This window comes from Stylophora pistillata, chromosome 14 (genome assembly GCF_964205215.1).
Source record: "Stylophora pistillata chromosome 14, jaStyPist1.2, whole genome shotgun sequence".
NCBI classification, from domain to species: domain Eukaryota; kingdom Metazoa; phylum Cnidaria; class Anthozoa; order Scleractinia; family Pocilloporidae; genus Stylophora; species Stylophora pistillata.
The window spans coordinates 4,709,863-4,719,819 of record NC_142532.1 but is presented as its reverse complement, the minus strand read 5'-3'; the positions used below and the strand labels follow the sequence as shown (position 1 = coordinate 4,719,819).

The window sequence follows — 9,957 nt, the reverse complement described above, 5'->3', positions numbered from 1 at the left end:
CCCGTAATTTGAGCCATCGATTTACGCGGTTTAGCCCTACAAATGTTTTCTGTTTTTTTCTTTTGGACTTCCGCGCACGTGGATTTACGCAAATATTAACAAGCGCTTTCACCACGTGGATTGCAACGATCTTGCTGTAAAGAATTAATAAAAAATGGAAAGTTCGTATTCGATTTGTGTGATTCCCTCGCTGATATTTAGCTAATATGCTTGCTGCGCTACATGATGCTCATTTTTTCCACTTTAATCTTGTTTTTGTTGCGTTATTGATGTATCAATTTGCGCCGCGAAGGTAAAAGGTTAGTGAAATACGAGCTGGAGTCGCAAACAAGCCATCAAATTGTAATTAGATATTCGCAAATGTCCAACGGGTAAATTTGGAATTATCCAACGGTCACCGTGCATTTTATCAGAATATTAGCTACGAGAGCGAAGCCTTTTCTAGCTTCGCTAAATCGGACCACAAGAAAGATTGAAAGCTGTACGACTTTTACCATTTTGGTCACAATCGAGGAATCAGCTGCTCTAGTGGAAAAATATTGAGGCTATTTTTTACCAGAAATTTGAATTTACTACCACAAGTGCAAACTTTCGGGCCATGTGAGTATATTTCTGTTTTATTCGGTTGATTTTTTTCCACAACACTTCTTTCATTTAACTGCTAGCTAATTAGAGAGGATAATAGTGTCAATGTTCTTGCTGAGAAGTCTCGAATCAATTGAACGTTAATTGAATTTATCAATAATTCAAATATTTTTGTCATCCGAATTAAATCAAAGATACAATTTGGATTTTTTAGTTTAAAACGGGAACAGATCCTCAAGTTAGGTATGAGCCGCCAAATTGCGTTCTTGAATGTTATTAATAATCTCCGCTGGAGAGAAATTGTCCCACTGACCGCTAAAACCCTCCCATTAGAGTGCATTACAAAACTTCAGTTGCAGTCCAACGAAGTCCAACGATTAACTACAGTTATCAACAGTCTAACGCTGGTAGAGCAAGGGAGAGGGCGTGGGACCGAGGAAAATAAGCGCTTTAGTATCATATTTACTCTTAAGTTGCCATTTCAATTTACCACGATATCCCTTAGAATTTTCGTCACCAATTTAGATTGAAAATCTCCGAACACACACACCGAACTATATCGTAACTAAGCAATTATAACCGACAGAATTATCGAGAGTGGAACAGAAAACACTAAATCACTGGTGAACGAGGTTTTCTCTCTCTTAAAGGAAATTAAACAAGTCTTTAAAGGAAAAAGAAGCGTTTTCTTTACTGATAACTATCTCGTCTTTTCTCGACCCTTAGATTTCGAAGAATTTAACAGAAACACAAAATGTAAAATATTTCGTATAAATTTTATTTATTTCTTTATTTAGCCCTCAACCTCGTTCCCAGGGCCTTTTCCCTTAGCTCCGCCCCCAACTAAGGGAAAAGGCTTTGGGAACGAGGTTGTTTAGCCCTTTAACCCCCCGATTCAGATGTAACTTCTCCCTACAATATCCATACACTATCAAGCAAACTGGTAACGAGAATACTCAAACGTATCGGCAGAAGTTGTAATCTTGGTCTCACGCCAAATTCTCATAACTAATTTAAAAGGCAATGTGTAGCAACTAGAGGGGAGAATTGATAATCAGATCTTGGGAGTTAACGCCTCCATTATTTGCGGTGAAGCAGTTGTCGACTGCGTGGAATTTCTAATGAAGAATTTGCACCTTAGCGCGCTTTTACGCACCCTTGTCATTGGGAAGCACAAGTTTAGATTTTCGGTGTAAGAGCCTTTGAAGTGTTTCTTTGTATATCACTCTTATTCCCCTGGGCTCCATTGTTTTGAATACTCTTCTTTGTTCTCTGTCACTCGTGAATGTAACACCAAAGATGAGTCACAAATTTTCACACCTTGTTTTTGAATTGAAAACTATCTACAAAACACTGGTCAATCACTGTTACCAAACGTTCAAGCAATTTGGTCAGGAGATTTCTGTTTCTTTTATTTTTCAGCTTTTAAAAACCCAAAGCTACAAATGGCAAGCAATTTCAGGATGTTTCTCATCGTGTGCTTGGTATCCCTGTGCTTACTGCCCAGTTTGCTAGCGAACCCGATGCAAGCGGCTTTGGCCAGTGTTCACTGCGAACGCAGAGGTTACACGTTCCCTGTTAGAGTCGTGGGCTGCCAGGAGCGGATGGTGACTGTCAATACATGTCTGGGGACCTGTCTGTCTTTCTCGACGCCAACTGGATCCAAGTATGAACAAGTGGAGTCCTGCACTTGCTGTGAGCCGACAAAAAAAGCGACGATCGATGTAGGGCTCTGGTGCCAAGACACGAGCAATCCAGGCAACGTTGTCAAGTATTTTCATAAAGTGGAGAGTGTGACTGAGTGTGCATGTGCTTCTTGTTGATGTAGCTGAACAAAAACATTGCAGAATCCTCAAACCTTCTACGAACATTAACTGGCTGTATAAATCATGAATTTAATTTTCGATTGACATTGGTAAATTTGAGTTAATTAGGCTGTTTTTTTGATGTGACGAAAGCATTCCTTGTCTTGCTGTTACAATTACAGCCTCGTTCACTTAGAGATATATTCTAATATTTTAATAAAAATGTAAAAAAGAGGTTTTTACTGCACAAATATTTTTAGTAGTTACCACGAGCAGTTTTAATTTGTGAAGCTTTAGCTTGCGTTTACTGAGCGACGAAGTCCAGGTGAGGCTTGCGAGGGGTCTGGCGCCAAATTTGTCGTTCGCCCGAGTCTTTTGAGAACAAGTCCTCTTAACTATTCATGTGAGATAGCGAGCAGAGAAAAGATCCCCCTTCCCCTCCCCTGAGAGCAGATACCTGGTATAGCAAGAAACTGTGAATATCTAGACGCAATGGTGTTAAGATCGTGATCATTTCTCTAATGCCCTTGACTGTGATGTTTGATTCCGGGGCGACACTTTAAGGAGACTTAAATTACGTATCATTCCAAGGGGTAAGGGGTTGAATTACCTGGCTATTCCTGTTAGGCAGGAAGGCGAGAAGATGAAAGAGAAATATGAACTTACTGATATATATTGTTCGGTTTCGCACTAGATTCTCAAAACTAAAATTCAAAGAAATGCATGGTAAACAGTTAGGAAAATCGATCTTGAGATTTCTGCAATGATTGAGTATCAATTAGAGTGGAAAACGCTTTTCCAAAATGCTGAATATTAGGAGCATGTTAGTATCGTATCTTATTTCGATGTTTGTACAACGCCTATCAAATAATGCCCGTCTCCCGTCGAAATTTAACACGCCCAGAGTTTGGAAAAATTTCTGCTCGGACGAAGCAGGATCTGAGATGGGTAAAGAAGCCCGCTAAACGACACGTTTGCGGCATTGCGGTTGAGCTCCGTTTGGTCCGCAGGATTCAAATTCGATCTATTGACCTATAAGACGAGGTGAGGTCTGACTATTTTATGTCCAGAATGAGCAGAGAACTGGTATGAAACGAAAGTGTTAAAATGCCGCGTAAGTTTGAGTTCTTTTGATTTGCTACTCTTTGATAATCGACCTTTGAGAGGGATGTTCATCACCAGTTTGAGATCTTGTTATAGAGGGAGTACATGTGTATTTAATTTGTCGGTTTATGTCATTTTTAAGATCAGTTATTTGTGTTTTCGCATCTTAAGTCTTGATTCTCTGTGTTCAATTTGGTTTTCAGTTTTACCGGGCTTTTGATGTTCAAAATTGTTGTCGTTTTTTCTTTTAATAATAAAAAACCTATTTTTCGGTTATGGTCGTTCCCAGTCCCTCCTTTTTGGCGAAGTCGGTAGCGCGAGTCCGAAAAATCGGTGGAGGATGTTCTTGGTGCTCACCTCATTCGCAGAGCTCCGCGCGGCGCGAAAACATCAATTTTCATTTTTCTCGTTGTCTCTTTTTGGACTTGCACGATGGAATTCGTCAAAATGGTGGGACTGCCTGTAATCGACATTTCTATGCTTCATCATTCCACCTAGATTTGCATTTTAATTCGCTATAGATTGGTTCTAATTTTCAGTTTTGGTTTCACTAGGAATTTAGTTGGATTTTTGATCTTCCATATAGGCACCAAAGCTTCCATGCAGAAGATGTGGCCTCTTTCCGTAACATTTTTTTTTTTTTGTCTTTGACAAATAATCGGTTGTATAATAGAGCCACAACCTCGTACATGTAGCGATTTTTATTTAAACAGATTTCTCCGAGTAACTCACGAAATCTTGCATGGATGAAAAGGAAAAAACTTTGTGTACACATAGTTGAACTCTTTACACCCTAAAATCAGTCGGCATATTCTCCATACCGGTTCTCTATACATTTCCTAAGGTGCTGACAAGGAGAATTTGCTTAACAATCAAGAACTTCTTTAGTTGGTGATCATTTCCTGTATTCTCGTGACCTTAATGTGTCATTCAGGGATGATATTGTAAGGAGAAATTAGATGCTAGTCACTCTTAAAGAGTCAAATGGTTAAAAAAAAAAAAGGTTGGAGTTATGCAACAGCTCAATTTTGAATTCATTTTATTTTAAATGAAATTAATTCTTTTCATTGTAACGTACCGTGATTACAACAGAGGTGAGATACAAAAATTACAAGCTTCAAGACGTTATCTTTACATAGTCACGGGGCATATTCTTTAAATATCATTAATCATTTGAAGTGAAAAAGCTCCTGTCTATAAAATCAATGAATTGTTCCAGTTCTCATGTTAAATGGCTTCGATGTTCGCTAATTGTTTTCTTTCACGTGCACATTTGGCATTTGCAATGCACTGCCGTTTCTATTTGTACCAAAGGAGAAACCCCTGATTGGCAGCCCGGAAGACTGAACGCCTTCAGTCGAGTTTCCTTCGGCTTGCAACATTCGCAAACCTTCTTGAAATAAGGTGGACGGTCCTGCGGTAATGCGTACGACGCGCATGTGCCAAGGCAGGCCTTTACTCGGACGTTCTGGGATCCACAACCTGATTTGGTGACGCGTTGAGTGTAAGTTTCCGGTTTGCAGTACACTCCGTACTTATCAAAAGGGTTGGAGGACTTGTTCGACGAGATGAGGGCGAGAAAAACAAAACAGAAAACTGCAGGCAGCTTAGACATGGCTAAAATTGACCTTTAAATAGACAAAGAACCGTTAGGTAAAGACTAGTCATTAAATTCTCGGAGGGGGGGGGGTAAATCCTCCAACCTCCCCCCTCTACCCTTTATACCCTTGCATCACGCATCAGTTTGCATACTCTCTATACTGCTCTCTATAGATTTCCTTTGGTACTCAAAGGAGAATTTATTTACTAATCAAGAGCTTCTTTATTCGGTGGTCTTTTCCTTTATTCTCAAGCCTTTAATGTTTGATTTAGGGGTGACATTGCGGGGAAAAATTAAATACTGGTCACCCTGAGAAGTTTCTGAGTTAAATGGCCTTGAATCGACAATGAAATTAAGAAAACTGATTGTTTGACGACGGTCATCTTGTCTAGGAATGCATCGAAACGCTGCTCAGACGTCAACTGAGACCTTTGTAAATCATGTGTAGAGTAACATGGTCTGCTAGGGAAGGTTTTCACAAATATTCCACCAATTTTAAAGATATGTTCTGGCAACTCCAAAATATCAGCCGCTCTTAGTTTTATCGTAAACCGAAGAACCATACAAAGTGGCTAAATAGATTACAAGTATATGGGAACTTTGAATATAATTTGACCAATATATAAGCTGTCTTGCCACCTTTTGGCAAGTTATCAAATTCATTGTTACTCCATTAAATGCTTGATTGCGTGCCCAAGAATCACGAACAACACGAAACCGCCAGTTTTTTGCTGTTTATGGTCGTGTGACTTCGCTAAACTTCAACGGTTTAAGCGCTTTGCTTTTGTATCGCGACTACTGAGAGAGCGCCAAACCTCTTTCAATTGAAGAGCCATTTATCATTCTTGCAACAGGGAAAGAAACGCCATAGCATTATTTTAATTGTTACAATGAAAAGCAAATACAGTATGAAATAATGTTGCAAGATTGCTGGCGCCTTGTTTCCCATTCACTCCTCAGAAGAAAAAAAAATCGTCAAGTCACTCTTTAAAGGCGTTAATTGCAGTCCTGCTAAAAAACGGCATAGCCATTCTTTGAAAAATAAAACGATGTTTACTATAAAAGCCAGAACCATTACAAACGCACATTACGAGCGTTCAGAAAATTTCCCGCCCGCTTTCTTGAGCTTTATAAATATATCTTCTTACACCGCAAGAGGACGCTAAGAAAACAATTTCGCCCATTAGCCTATATTACCAATTAAACTTGTTTACTTTCCATTCATTACCTACAGTGCAGTTATCTGCACGTTCTCTTTCCAAAGAACTACGCGAGTCTAAAAGGAACTTTGTTCGGTAAAGAGAGCAAAACGGTTGACTTGGAAGAAAATTGAAATTCCATATGTTAACACTCCCTTAGAAACGCACGAATTTTGTTATTAAACTGAAGCGCGGAAATACAAATAGAAACATATTTTTTAGTTTTAATAGTTTATAATGTTGGCGAGAGCATATTTCAGATGGAAATCGTGCGCAACAGTTTTGAATTAATCATCAAATTCAAATAGAAACATGTTATTTTTTATTGAAAGATTTCCAGTTTTTTTTATATTCATATATTCAGTTTGGGCAGACATCGTACATGACTTTTTTGAATTGTGCGCCATCTCATTTGGTAAACAATCACGTTTCTCACTTTTCCACGCTGGATTGTTCTTGTGTTAAAAAATCGGCTTAAAAACAAAAACAAAAAATGCTTGTTTTCAACCAAGGAGAAAGGAAATCTTTTTGTTTTTAAATCCTCTAAAGTCCCTAAGACAATAAATGTAGGAACTTGTATTGGACACATTCAGAGACCCTTGCGGTTTCTTAAAGTTCAACTCCCTACACCTTTGCATTAGTGTGCATATTCTTCATACTGTTCTAGAAATACTTTCCACGACCCCAGTACTGTTGCAGAGAAGCTGTTGATCAGTCAAGAGCTTCGATCATTTGTCCTAATATTCTTAATACCTCATCATTTTATTTAGTTCTGTTACTGTAAAGGAAAAAGTAGATGCTAGTCAGCGTTATAGTTTTGAGGACTTAAAACTTTTTATCACCTTAAAATTGCTCGTGTTTACTAACGCGAAGAGTTTGTCAAGCTTGAAAAAGCATGCTTCTTATTCTAACAAACAACCTCTTTTTTTTTCCTCGCTCTTCAACCGGAACACGGACTAAATCAACACAAGCTTTGGTGTGTGGGCGAGGGAAGTCTGTATCTTGTTTTTTTTTTTTTTGTTTTCTTTTTTTGTGTGTGTGCTGCAATCAATTAAGGAAGAACGCTTCAGTAAAGTAAGCATATTTTCAGCTCCTAAATGACACTCTAAGATATTTTATTAAATTTAGATAGGGAATAATTTCGAGTTGAAATACGGATCAATTTGATAGATCTCACTAGAACACGGAAATATTTATAATCACATAAATTAAGAAATTATAGCAATAAATCTAGAGAGTTCAGTTCATTGAAACGTTCACTAAAACGAGGCATAAGGCAATTAAAACTGCTCTGAGGAGCGTCTCCCATTCAAGGATAATTGCACGATTATTTTGTTATCACGTTAAAATTTGAATTTCAAATCAATTTATTCCACCGTGACGCAACAGAAGCAGTTTTCAAAGCATAGCTGTAAAAATGTCGTACCAATTTGGCACATTAGCGAACAAAGAGAACATTAAGGCACATACATACACTGTACTTGTGCCAAAGCGTGTTGTAGCTAAAATTGGCGGGCAACACAGTCTTTAACCGTCTCCAAATATCAGAGCCAAACACTTACCTCAAATGACAGTCTGAAGATTCAACGGAGCCACAGAATCGTAACTATGAAGAAGACACGACAGAAAACTGCTCCTGTGTTAATGACGGTACTTGCCAAATGAAATAGCGTATTAAATTTGAAAGATACGTTCACCGCCTACTCAAAAATTGCTCATAAGATTCAGAAAAGCGCGCTCTGGATACCCGATCCGCAAACTCGTCACTTCTGACCCTTCTCTGGCAAATACGACACTTTGGGGTCCCTCGAGAGGGCTAAAAATAACAATTTCACGTGGAATGGTCGGAGTCCGATTTCACTTTTGCTAGGGGGTCGGTGGGTGGGGCATTTTAGCCGCTCTTCATCGGAGAATGGGTTACTTTTGTTCCCTGTCGAAAATAAAAGACGTTTGATATTTTGTTATTAGATATAAAGAATTCTTTCCACCCACGTTTCTCATGATGAACCAGCAAGAAAATTCTTAGGTTATGACAGGGAGTTGCATTTCTGTTTTATATTTAGGAGTGGAAAGCGATATGGCTTCGTGGGTTACATAATTTTGAAGATGAATATCTCCTCTGGCGCATGCGTAAAGCTGCACGTTGTCTCACCATCGGTAGCTGGGCTTAGAATAAGTACTTAGAACCCCTTTTTTATGACGCATTTGCCAATGAAGACCTGCAATCATTGAGTTTTTTTTCAACCAGGAGCCCAGGTAATGGCTCCTGTTTCCATTGTACACGGATCCTACATGGTAACTGTGACTAAAATGGATAACCGCTTCGCCGTGGAAGGTCTGGTTACGTCACTAGTTTCCACTCAATACGAGAAAAATAATGAACGAAATATTCTTAGCTTCTCAACCCCACGTAATATGCCGCCAGCGACTCCGACAGATATGACGAACTCCCGTTATATTGAATGCATTATCCAGGGCCTGACATGTAAGCAAGTACTCCATGAGAGAAGGGGCGGCCGGCAGGGGAAGAGGCGAGATATTTGATTACCTATCAATCTCATACATGTAACGGTGAAAATTAGGAGACTGGTTGTCTTCGGCCTGTCAAAATGTCCTACTGATATCTTAGGCTGTAATCATCTTCAGCACAAGCCGAAAAGAGGGTTGAGGTTTAAGCCCAGATATTTTTTACTGTGAATCAGGGTTATCATTACGCCTAGATACAAAAATCCGGATTTATTTTCAGGAACTCCACTCAAACACGGTGTAACCGATACTTCAGAAAGGGGCTGGTGTTGACGGGAAGGACACATCGGTGAAATAACTTCCCAACACACATTTTTTAAAAAAAGGTTGTATCTTCATTTTATTTAAGAATACCTCTCGTAATAAATCATTCTGAATTATCGTCACAATAAATTCTGTTAAGTTAAATAACCAATTTGAATCACTTTACGATAGTGACGTCGTGGACATCTCAATACATTAATAATTAATAACTATCACTACTGCTTCAAACATTTCCATTATTTTCCATCACAAGTATAATCATTATATTAATCCATTCTTCAATCTTGCTAAGACTTCAGAGGCGTTAGTTGTAGCGTGACTCGATGCTTGCGTGACAGAAAGCTAAGTCCAGGAGAATTGCGTGACAACCAAAAGGCCGTCGCAAAAGGAGTATTTACAATTCTCTAAAGATAAAAAATGCTAAAACAAAATAACCAAAGGCTAGCTTCTGTATCGGGCATAATTTTTTTTACCTTCAAAATAAGTATTTCGGCGGTAACATTTCGTGAAGCCGTCGAACATAATCGTACTGTTTCTAAAACATTCGTATGTCGGACAAACAGCAATGAATCCCGAAGAATCATTTCAACAAGATTTCACTTTGATAATCACTGAATCTGAAAATGCAAAATAAGACTGCGCCTGCCCCTAGATAAAAAAAATACAAATACTCTTAAACTGCTTCATAAGGTCATGTCAGGCACAATGATTTTTTTTTTTTTTTAACTAAATCAAATATGAAAACCAAACTTCGCATTTCTCTTTGGGCTAGAAAAGCGATCTACCTTTCACACCTTAGTGGTAACAAAAATACTGCATCGAAAGACACAGAAAAACGTAATATTCGTGACATTTCAGCGCAAGGAGCGCTGGC

At 38.7% G+C, this 9,957-nt stretch overlaps 2 long non-coding RNA genes across 2 annotated transcripts; one reads left to right on the top strand and one right to left on the bottom strand.

Moving 5' to 3' along the window:
• The first annotated feature begins 244 nt into the window (after positions 1-244).
• On the top strand, positions 245-2,624 carry LOC111327607 (uncharacterized). Its single transcript, XR_002694540.2, has 2 exons — positions 245-600; positions 2,008-2,624. It is a non-coding gene; the product is annotated as an uncharacterized LOC111327607 (long non-coding RNA).
• Positions 2,625-4,516: 1,892 nt separating this feature from the next.
• On the bottom strand, positions 4,517-8,182 carry LOC148716179 (uncharacterized). The gene is made up of 2 exons (XR_015995603.1): positions 7,856-8,182; positions 4,517-5,122 (listed from the first exon to the last, which is right to left on the bottom strand). It is a non-coding gene; the product is annotated as an uncharacterized LOC148716179 (long non-coding RNA).
• Between the last annotated feature and the right edge of the window lie 1,775 nt (positions 8,183-9,957).